The sequence below is a fragment of the Pteropus vampyrus genome, unplaced genomic scaffold, assembly GCF_000151845.1.
Source record: "Pteropus vampyrus isolate Shadow unplaced genomic scaffold, Pvam_2.0 Scaffold244, whole genome shotgun sequence".
In the NCBI taxonomy this organism is placed as follows: domain Eukaryota; kingdom Metazoa; phylum Chordata; class Mammalia; order Chiroptera; family Pteropodidae; genus Pteropus; species Pteropus vampyrus.
Genome location: NW_011889025.1, coordinates 1,015,095 through 1,027,358, shown reverse-complemented (window position 1 = coordinate 1,027,358; position 12,264 = coordinate 1,015,095). Strand labels below are relative to the sequence as shown.

Below are 12,264 nucleotides of genomic sequence, written 5' to 3'. Positions count from 1 at the left end.
ATACATACATACATACATACATATATATATTTTTTTTTTTCAATTTTGGTTGGGTTTTGTGGATTTTCTCTCTGGTCCTTCTTGTTTTATGTTAAGTACTTCAGCTCTGAATCTTTGGTGTGTAGTTACCATTACAAATATGTAGAGGATAGTTATACATATACAGTCATCCATTTTCTTCAATGTGTGCCTTATCTCCATTCCTCTTTGCAAATTGGGATTTGTGGATTTTCTCTCTGGTCCTTGTTTTATGTTAAGTACTTCAGCTCTGAATCTTTGGTGTGTAGTTACCATTACAAATATGTAGAGGATAGTTATACATATACAGTCATTCATTTTCTTCAATGTGTGCCTTATCTCCATTCCTCTTTGCAAATTGGGATCTTTGAATCCTCTTTTCAGTCATTGTTGTCTCAATTTGTCCCTGTGTATGCTGAACGTTCATTACTATCTTGCTACAGCAATTCTCTTCTTATTGTTTAAGCTTAATATATCCTGTTCTTAATAAGGGTTGAAGTGCTCTGCTTCTGTCTGCCTGCTAGTCACCTTACTCATAGTTTTGTACTTTTTTTGTTATTTTATTTCAGGTGGTCTGACTCATTTCAGTATCTCCTGTAATGCAGGCCTCATAGTGGAGAATTCCCTCAATTTTTGTATGTCTGGAAAGGTCTTTCTTTCTTCTTCATATGTGAAGGAGAGATTTACTGGATACATTATTCTTGGCTGGTAGTTCCTTTCATTTAATAGTTTGAATATTTGATTCCACTTCTTTTTGGCTTGTAAGGTTTGTGCTGAGAAGTTCGACAATAATCTAATGGGTTTTCCTTAATAGGTTACCATCTTCTTTTCCATGGCTGCCCTGAGAATTCTTTGTCATTGATTTTTGATAATTTTAATACAATGTGTCTCGGAGAAGGCCTTTTTGGGTTGAGATAATCGGGGTTTTGTTCACTTCTTGAATTAGAAGCTCCAGCTCATTCCTTAGATTTGGAAAATTCCTGTCAACTATTTGTTTGAAAATGCTCTCTGATACCTGCTCCTTTTTCTCTCCTTTTGAAATAGCCATTAATCTTATGTTTCTTTCCTGACGGTATCAGGTAGCTCTTATATTTCTTTTTTCTTTTTTTCATTCTTCAGTTTCTCTCGTCTTCCTTCTGATTTATTTCTAAATTACTGTCTTTGATATCACTGATCCTTTCCTTCATTTGGTCAACTCTATTTCTCAAGCTTGCTATTTCATTTTTCATCTCTTTCAGTGTCTTCTTCATCTCCAGAAGTTCTATTATTTGGTTCTTCTCGAAGGTTTTGATCTCTTTGCTAAAGAACTCATTCTGCTCATCTAGTTGTTTTTTCAATTCCTGAAATCATTGATATAAATTATTTTGGATCTCATTGTATTTTTTCAAAAGTACCATCCCAAATTTCTGTCACTTAAGTCACATATTTCTATGCCTTTAATCTTATTTTCTGGAGATTTTGCTCTTTCTTTCAGAGCTGCCTTGTCACCCTGGTTTTTCATGTTGTTTTATGTACTATTTCTCCGCCTGGACATTAGTGGGAGTGTATTCTGCTTTTTTCTTTTTTTTTTCTCCATAAAGATTTATTAGAGGTCTCTCTTTGGCCTATTGCTTAAAAGGTGTGTTTCTTTTAATTTCCGGTAGGTAGTGTCCAAGCCTCTTGGATCCCTGCTTTGAATCTTGATGATGTCTTTTTTTTTTTCTTATAAATATTAAATCACGATTGCTACCTGCGGTCTCAGTCCCTGTCAATCTTGGGGACAGTTTCGGTAGCACTTTCTCAAATTCCCCTAGGACTCTGCAGTGTTGGGTCTTGGATGATATGGGGTGGAGGGAGGGCGTGCTCTGGGTTAGTGAGTGGGGGTTGCTGCTAGTCTCTGTTTCTCAGCCTCATGCTTCGCAATGGCAGCTCGGCTACTAAGACTCAGCTGTTGCCCCCTCTGCATTTAGTTTCCACTCTGCTTTCTGCCCTGATCCTGGGGTTCTGCTGCCTGGAATTTACAGATCCCTCAGGCAGGGCTGTTCGGGGAACTAGCTGCAATTTCTCCCCTCTACCTCCTCCTGCAGGAACTCTGGCTGTGACAGGCAGGTTCATTGTTCCTCCCAATCTACCCCAACCCCAATTCCTGCCGGTCTGATCTCTGGAAGCTCTTATGCACAGATAACTCATTCAGCTGTGCTTGTATGCAAGTTGGGTTTTGTTTGTTGAGATTTAGATATTCAACTTATTGTTATTTCAAGGGGAGAGATCCAGGGACATCCTGTCTGATTTTTTTTTAAGTTAAAAATACATTTTTTGAACAATTGGGAAAATTTGAATATAAACTGATTATTAAAGTGACAGTATTATAGAATTTTTGATAATTTTCTTTTTAGTTTTTTATTTATTTATTTATATTTTAGGCGAGGCAACCCTTGGTTGACCTCACAGATTGCAAGGACCTTGTCAGTTTACAATCCCTTATATTTTTTTATTTTTTACGCCTACAGCATCTGGTCTTCCTAGGTGGTGTCCCATCCAAGTACTAACCAGGCCCGACCCTGCTTAGCTTCCGAGATCAGACAAGATCGGGCTTGTCCAGGGTAGCATGGCCATAGACCTGATAATTTTCCTGAATGTGATAATGGTATTTTGGTTGTACAAGACAATGTTCTTCTTCTTAGAATCTTCAGGCTGAAGCACTTAGAACTGAAGTGTAAAGATGTCTGCAACTTTTTTGATATGATTCAGCAAACTTACATAGAAATACAAATGGACTTAGAAAGTGAAGATGGAAAAAGGTTATTGTTGACTCTAGCTGGAGGGTATATAGTCATCGTTCACTATATTATTATTCAACTCTTCAATATGTTTGAAAACTTTTATAATAAAAAGTTGTATTTTTTAATTTAAATGAAATAAATCTGAACTAATAAACGAATAAAAAACAAGGTGTACGCATTTTGAACAATGATTTGTCAATATTTATCAAAAATTTTAAATATCCATTCACTAATGTCACTTCTAGGAGTTTATACTAACAGAGATACTTGCATACATGTTCAAAGCTGTATGTATAAAGATGTTCATTGCAAAACATATGTAATAATATAAAAGCAAACTAAATGTCCATTAGCAGGAGAGTCATCAAAAAATACTCTGGAAGTCTAACTATGCAACCATTTACAAGAAAGGAGGTATAACCATTTGGTAGGTAAAACTGAGCAAATTTATATTCTACAAAGCATGATCCTTTTTGTAGAAAAAAGGGTAAATTAGTATTTGTATTTTTAGATGTTTATAAATGCATAAAAAAGGACTGGGATTATATTTAGCAAACTGGGGAGGGGAGCAGGACTGGGAAGGAGAAGTTGGAATAGGGAAGGAGAAATCTTGACTTTGAATTCTATATACTTGTATAATTGGATTTTTACAACAAATGAATATATTCATTTATTAACCATGTAGCTAAGAGTTTTTAAAAGTTGAAGAAAATGGTCAAAAGAAAAATGTACCAAACTGTTAGCAACAATTACCTCTGAGAGTGGGAGGGGAGAATTTCCATGTTATATTCTTCATATCTCTATATTGCAGGAATCCTTAAACAAGAGGATGTATTAAGCTATTAAGGATTAGTGTGAATTTTCTACTCTTTAAGAACCCCCTCTCTCAGAGTATTAGAGCATATAAAGAAAATAACATGTAAAGGGAGAGTCTATAAACTCCCTCAAATCCTTTGTTCTCATTGTACCTTCCCTTGTGATCCCATCTCCACCCCCAGTTAGGACAGATTCTCATGGTCTGATGTGGAGAGAGGGAGCGGTGAGTGACAGGATGGGGGAGACAGGTCCTTACTTTTGGAGTCCAAACCCTATCAGGGCAGTTCCTGACTTCCTTCTTGGTACTCAGAGTCCTTGACGGAGCCAGAGGAAAGAGTTGTGGTTCTCAGGTGGCTGTACCTGGTGGTACATCTACTTGTGCGAGTGTATTTCCTGGTGTAAAAGATATAGCAGCCCGGACCTGCCTGCCTTGGCCAGGCAAGACCATAGAACTTTACTGAGTGGCAATTTTGTGTCAGCCAGCCTGTGGATATGCTGCTTCATTTAGCTGTTTTCTTTAACCAAGGTGAAAATAAAACTTCCTAGCTCCTCTTCTCCTGCCTCTAGCGGACTTAGGAGTTGCCTGTCATCCTGTGAAACCACAAAGTGCCACTCTTTAGCATTGTTGCTGGTATCAAAAGTCATTTCTTGGACGTGGTTCCATAGTGTAGCTTTTAGCATGTCTGCTTTACATGCAGAAGGTCCTGGGTTCACGCCCCAGTGGAGCCACGGTCCATGGTCTACGGCCATGCCACCTTGAACAAGCCCAGTGTCTGATCTCGGAAGCTAAACAGGATCAGGCTTAGTTAGTACTCAGATGGGAGACTACCTAGGAAGACCAGGTGCTATAGGCATAAATAACAACAACAACAACAACAACAACAACAACAATAAAAGTCATTTCTGAAAAGGCAAGAAAGAAAGCACTGGTGTTCTGACCACCTAATAATAATAATAGTAAGAAAATAATATTTGAGTGTTCCCAGCAGATATGTCATAACTAAGTCTGATGCATTTTCCTGAGCTGTAATGAGGAGGTAAAGAAGATAATGATTATCATAATGGTTTTATACTTACTGATTGTTATGGGCTGAATTATATTCCCCCAAAATTCAGATGTTGAAGCCAGAACTTCAGAATGTGACTTTATTTGGAGATAGGGCCTTTAAAAGAGAAATTAAGATAAAATGAGGTCCTATGGGTAAGCCCTAATTTAATATGACTGCTGTCTTTTAAGAAGAGAAGATTAGCATACGGAGAGACAGAGAGGAAAGACCACATGAAGACACTGGAAAAGACGGCCACCTACATGCCAAAGAGAGAGGCCCTCAGAAGAAGCCAACACTAGTGACACTTTGATCTTAGACTTCTAGCCTCCAAAACTGTGAAGAAATGTTCTTACTGTTTAAGTCACCCAGTCTGTGGTATTTGTTATGATAGCCCAAACAAATTAATACACGGCCCAAGCATATACTATTGGGCCAGGCCCTGTATAAAACTTTGCAACTATTAACTCCTTTCATCCTTATAACACATTTATGAGGTAGCCTCTATTGTTATTCTTCAATTTTAAGGAGAGAAAACTAAAGCACAGAGGTTTGTGTAATAGTAAAATACTGGAAAAGATTAAATGCTCACCTCAAGGAGAATGGACAAAGACATTGTGGTATATTTATACGATAGAATATTATACCACAGTGAAAATGTACCTACAGTTATACTCAATAATAGCAATGAATATTAGTAATATAACACTGAATAAAATAAGCAAATCCAAGAAGACTACATATAGCATAATACTCTTTTTATAAGGCCCAAAAAACAACTAAAATTAAACAATATCCTATTTAGGATCGCACATACGTATGAGAGAGATAAAGTCTATTTTCAAAAAGTACAAAGGGATAATAACCAAAATTCAGGCTAGTGGGTCCATCAAGGAGGGTAGATAGATAAGAAGCAGGATGGGAAGCGCGTAAGCAGACATAAATTATTATTGATGTGGCTAGTTCTTGGGTTAGGTTCATCATAGTTTATTATGTTATCTATAAAGAAATAAATGACTAGTGAATAAAATTAATTCAGGCCATGAACAGACCAATGGAAGAGTTTGATATGAATCAAGTATTTTAAATATGGTTACTCCAATTTTTTGCACCCAAGGTCTGTTCAAAAAGAGTGAGGGTCATTTAAATAACCTGTCTAAGCTCTCCAGGTGTATTAAATGGCTGAGTCAGGATGTGAACCCAGGAAACCTGGCTCCAGAATACGTGATCTTAACCACGGTTGTATGTTTGATATTCCAGGCTGCTTCCCTAATGGAAAAGAAATAGGGTCTACTGTGAAACCTGAAGGCCTATCCTACCTAGCTACCATGATACAGGCACTAGCCATCAAAGTGGACCCAAGGGTATCCAAAGTCACTAAATCGAGATTTACCCCTTCTTTAGACTGGGCCAAAAGCTCAAATTTCATGTGGAAAGAAGAAAGAAGCTTTGAGTACACAAGAATGTACTTTAGGTCTTAAAAGGGAAAAGTAAATATTTGCGTGGCTCTCTCCACAGAACTCAGGGGAAAGGCTAATGACAGATATTATTCATAAGGCCTACAGAGGAACCGGGGCAGTGCAAGTCAAAAGACAATCAGCTTGTGTGCAGAGGCCAAACTATGCCCTCAGAATGACTTACTCAGGGTTGATTTTCCTGGTTAGGTTCCATGAGGGCCTTTTGTACCACAGACATGACCATGACATCATTCTCCCCTCCCTTGGGTTACAGATTCCATATAGAAAATGTAAGCCATGTAGAGTAGAAGATATGAGATGAAAGGTACTAAACTCCTAGACCCTCATCAGCCCAGCCTGTGGTACCATCTGTCTCTATTTCAGTGCCTTCAAAGGACGTGAGCATCAGATGGCTTGAAATAAGTCCAACTCCACACTAGCACAAGAGTAAAGAAAAGGGCAAAAGCTTCAGGGATTTGGCTCTCAGCCCAGTCAAAATAGCTCAAGGGCACTCATCACTCATCCCACTATACCCACCAACTAAACAGGGAGTCTGGTTAATCTTCTACTCCTTGGAGGCCCTTACTTGGAGGCAATCAGTGGGCCAGGCAGCCATTTGTAAGGCATGCTTCACTACCCTGCTGCCTCTAAAATCTCCCCTGAACAAGGACCATTACCTTTGCTATACACTGGAGCCAGGTTTATGAACCCTTAAATCTAGGGAAGGTAAGTATCACGTGTCTGCCTGAGGCCAGCAGAAATGGTGATGGTACTGGACCACCTCCTGACATGAGTAGACTCTGCTCGCTTTTTTTTTTCTCCTTCTTTTATTTTCTTCTCTGCTTAACTCTCCCATTCTACATCTCTTCCAATGTTTCAAGTCTGCCTGTAATTTTTCTATCAGCGCTGAAGGTGAACTCAGACTTGCAGCTGCTCCTGGATAATCCAATACAGAGAGAATATGAAAAATCTTTATTTTCATCACAGATTTGTTTTAAAAATCTTATTTGGACCCATTAGGATGGAGCCCAACATTCTGTATTTTAATAAAGCTCCCTAATGAAATCTAGATGCAAAAATGCTTAACATATACTTGGAGAAACACTACAGTAGGCCAAGCTCCAAAAGTCTAAATGGTAGGAGTGGAATCAGAATATTTTCTCATAGAAATGACAGGCAGCTCCCAGGAAAATGTAGCTCTCAAGTACCTGGAATTTAGTACTCAAAAAATTCCCACAAATAAAATCTCAAGAAAAATAAATAATATACAGTAAAAGAACTATAACAGCAACAACAGTAATATTTAAAATAAAACCTAAACACATAAATAAGTCAAGAACCAATGAAAACATATCTTTAAGGATATCAGAATATAATAATTATAGACTATGTTTAATATGTTTGTGAAAATAAAAAAAAATAATTGAAATTTAAAACTCTGTTGATAGTTTTAATTGATAGATTTAGTTACTGAAAAAGCACAACTAAAGAGTAATTAACTGGAATATAGAGCTGAAGAAATTATCCAAAATGCAGCATAGTAAGACAAAGAGGTGAAAAATATAAAATAAAGATTAAAAGATGTGGAAGACAGAGTAAAATGGACTAACATAACTCTAAATGTAGTTCCAGAAGAAAAGGAAATGGGACAGAGGTAATAGTTGAAAGTATAATAGCTGAGAATGTTTATAAACCTGATGATACATATATCCAGACTCAAAAAGCTCAAAGACTCAAATAGATAAGCAAAAACAAATCAACACTAAAACGTATCCTACTAAAACTCCAGAATACCAAAGACGAAGAGAAGATTTTTGTTGTTGTTGTTTTGTTTTTTTGTTTATTCTCTAGTTACAGTTGGCATGCAACGTTATATTTGTTTCAAGTATATAACATAGTGGTTAGACATTTATATAACTTACAAAGTGATCACTCTGATAAATCTAGTACCCATTTGACACCATACATGGTTATTACAATATTACTGAAGATATTCCTTATGCTATACTTTACATCCTCATGACTATTTTGTAACTACCAATTTGTATGTCTTAATCCCTTCCCCTTTTTTGCCCACCCCCAACTTCCTTCCCATCTGGCAACCATGAAAATGGTCTCATTTCTATGAGTTTGTTTCTGTTTTTTGTTTGTTTGTTTTGATTTTTAGGTTCTACATGTAAGTGAAATAATATGGCATTTGCCAAAGAGATCTTAAAGGCAATGAGAACGAATAGAGAGATTACTTTTCAGGGAGCAAAAGTTAAGACTGACTGCTGACTTTTCAAAGCAACAATAGAAGACAGAATATAGTAAAATTATATCTTAATTGTGTTGGGAGAAAAATAATTACAAATCCAGTAAAAATATCTTTCAAGAATGAAGAAGGAATAGAAACATTTTATACAAAATAAAAATAAATAAATAAAAAAACAAGAGAGTTTGCCATCAGCAGATTATCTCTAAAGGGAAATCTAAAGGAGAGACTTCCAGCAAAGGCAAAGTGATATCAAATGGAAGGTGTGAGATGCAATGAAAAATAGTGAACAAAGAAAGTGGCAATTATGTAGGTAAATCTGAAAAAAGAAAATCATTGATTGTATGAAGTAATAACATCTTGTATAATTTTTAAAAGAAAGGCTAAAACAATAGAGAACTAAAATACATGATAATACACAAGCACATAAGTTGAGGGTGATGAATAGTTAAAATGTTATAAGGTCCACATATGGAAGAATGAAATTGTAATCCTATCTCACAGTATATACATTCATATATACCAAGAGATTTTTTAAAATGTCAACACAAAGAGCTGTACATGAAAGTTCATAGCAGCACTATTTATTAATAGCCAAAAAGTGAAAACAATCCAAATGTCCATCAACTGATGAATGGATAAATAAATATGGTATATCCAGACATGAAAAGATACATGTTATAAATTCCAATTACACTAAATTACCAAAACAGGCCAATCTATAGAGATAAATATTAGATCAGTTGTTGCTTAGGGTTGTTGAGGGGCTGTAAGGGGACAGAGTGATGATAGCTAAAGGTTACTTTTGAGGTTGATGAAAATGTTCTAAAATTAACTGTGGTGATGGTTGCATAACTCTGTGAATATATTAAAAATATTAAATTATGTACTTTAAATGAGTGAATTTTGTTATGTAAATTATATCCCAATAAAGCTATTACCAAAAAATAATATAAGGTTTTGGTATCATTTGAGAAAGTAAAAATATTAACTCTAGACTTTGACAAGTATGCATGTTAACATTAGTAGGATAACCACTGAAAAATAGTAACTGAAATAGTGTGTATTACTTCTAAACCAGTAAAGGGAAAATCGAATGAGAAAAAAAAAATATCTAATAAATCCCCAAAAAAAAGGCTAGAAGGAAGAGAAAAAAGGATAAAATGCTCCAGCCTGGAGTTTCCAACCTCTATCAAAGGTGGCAGTCCAAGTTACACCCAGCAGTCACATGTGTGCTGAGAAGCAGGCTCTTCCATGTGCACTAGGGTTTGAGACGAGTGGAGGCTCAAGCCCTATCCAACCCCCTCTATTAACAGGATCCCTGGAGAAACAAAACCCTGATGTTAGGCCTGGGCTCACCAACCAAATATCACCTTGGGATGAGACATGCTATCTTTGGTCACCAGGGACCAAAATTATTCTTCCAATTAGTTGAGGCCTATAGGTCTTAGGTTCTGAAGGAAAATTAGTAATTCTGTTGCTGAGAGGTCACTGGAACTTTGGCACACAAGCTGGTCTGACTTATTAAGAGTGTAACGGGTTTTGAGAAACATACTTTTAGCAGATTGGTGGGTGACTCAGCCCAGGAATGCCTGGCTGATTTAATAACGGCCATGAGTACATCTAGTATACACCATCATAGACACAGTCCCTGGGTCTCTCTCTAGGGCAACCTGTTATCACTATTTGTGCTGTGGTTATTCCACCTATTGGTACTGATTGATAGGAATGCTGTCTATACCCTGACCAGAAAAGATGGAACTCCCCCAATTCTAGCTGAAAAGTGGAGAACCTTTACCCTTTTCTCACTATTCCTTCTTCCCCTCTGAGCTAGAATCATCTCTTAGTTCCACCTCTGGAACTTGGAGTTTAGTCTTTACCCACACTGAAACATCTTGCCAGAATAAAATTCTAGGCAGTATTTTCTCAGGACAGCTCTGGCCATGCATCTGCCAACAGCACCTCCTGGCCCCTGCCCCCCAGGGTAAGCCACCATCCCTTTACTCAAGACTGGAAACAGAACAGGGCCCATCCCTTTGGCGCAAGCTGCTGCTGACCTCTGGCCTAGTTTGGAGACTAAGCAACAACAGTCACGTACAGCGAATGTGGTATGAGGCACAAATGGAAGTGGCTCAATTCTTTCAACACCATTTAGATCACCTACAGATTGGCTTTCTTACTAATCGGTCATACCTGGAATACCGTTTCATACAGAACCTTGCACCCTCCAACACACACACACACACACACACACATACATACTTCCTCCCTCCCTCCCTCCCTAAACCCTTCTTCGTGAATCTCTATTTCCATTGTTTGTGTTTCAATGTGCTTTAGGAAAATGGAGGCGGAGAGCAGTAGTTAATATCTACTTGGAAAAGAATTCTGGAAAGGTGAAAGCTATAGATAAACATAAGCCTCCTTCCCAGCCAAAGCAAAGAACAAGCTCAGCAGAAGATGTTGAGATGGCTCCTTAAGGCAACAGTCTGTAACTGTCGCAGGGTAGGAGCTGCCTTGAGCACAGAGTTGAGGGTTCTTCCTGCTTTGACACTCACTGCCCTCGGTGGAGAAGAGAGGTATGCTCTCTTGGATAAGCCAGGGAAGATGGGAAGCAGGATACCCCCTACCATCCTGTCAGCCCTACTTCTGCCCCTGTGTGATGGCCCTCAGCGGGCAGCCTGTGAGTCAAGCCAGAAGCAGGGAGTAAGAAGGCAGCTTCTGGAAGATTAATTCTCTTCTCTTTCTCACTATTCACCCACCAAACAGCCATTTCTAAGTTGCTGTCATCTTAGAAAAAACATACTGCTGATCTATATGGACACGTTCAGCTTCTTTAGAGTCCCCCACCCCTTCTGCAGCCCACAGCCATCCACCCACCCACCCACGGCCTATTTTGGGCCAACATAATTTACAATTCCCAGAAATGCCTGAGAACAGCATATGCACTTTTGGTGCCAAGGCTGGCGAGTTTTACAGATTTTCATTTAGCAGGTGTCTGTTGCTAAATCAGTAGCAGCTGCTAATTGCTTTTCCTCCCTCGAACCTTCAGACAGAATGAAACATCTGGTGTTCTCTCAAGTCAGGTTAAAATCAGACACCTTATCATTCTTTCTTTGGGTTCCATTTTTATTAAAAAGCTTTCAGCTGATGCCTGGAACAGGAAGCAGAGAGCAAGGGCACCCCAGGGGAAAGCGAATGATGCTTAGGGCAACAAAAGAGGATGAGCCTGCCTCATGCCACCGGATCATGCACAATGTTGGGTTGTGCAGACCAGTCCCCACGAGGTGAACTTTAAGCCCATGACTACCCAGGGAACTTGATGCTTCATTTCTTGAGCAAGGATTCTGAGGCCCCTGCTCCCCTTTAACTTGCAATGCTCCTCCCTGCCCTGAATCTTCCAGCACTGGCACCTCACATCCCACCCCCTCTCTCTTCCAGTGAAGTAAGGGAACTATTCAACATGCACAAGTTTCTCCACAAATAACAGTAATCTCAGGGGGGAATAAACTATATACAGTGGAGGAAAAGTACAGAACCCTATCATTTCTAGCTGCAATTCATATCGGTGTTCTCTTGTGACTTTTTAGGCCACTTTGAAAGTTGTTTTGTTTTTCTTTCCCCCCTAAAAGGTTTTTCCTGGCCTCCAAATCTGCCTCTTGATTCTAAGTCAAAAATATTCTTAAAGGTACCTTAATAGCAACTCAAATATTTTTATAATATTAATAAATAATAATCTTAGCTAATTTTTATTGAGTACTTACAGTAATATTGGGCATTGTGGTAAGCACTTTTCATGTATTATTTTATTGAAGATTTATAAATTATTATGGTCATCCTCATTTTACAATCTGGAACAGGCTCAGAGAAGGGCTATTGATATTGTAGAAGCAAGACTGGAACAGCAATCTGGC

The 12,264-nt window shown here is 38.1% G+C and overlaps 1 protein-coding gene and 1 pseudogene across 7 annotated transcripts in view; both read right to left on the bottom strand.

The window, feature by feature from the left end:
- TMEM164 (transmembrane protein 164) overlaps window positions 1-12,264 on the bottom strand; it is a 187,979-nt gene that overhangs the window by 69,302 nt on the left and 106,413 nt on the right. The window lies entirely within an intron of this gene.
- LOC111729053 lies at window positions 2,499-2,617 on the bottom strand (annotated as a pseudogene).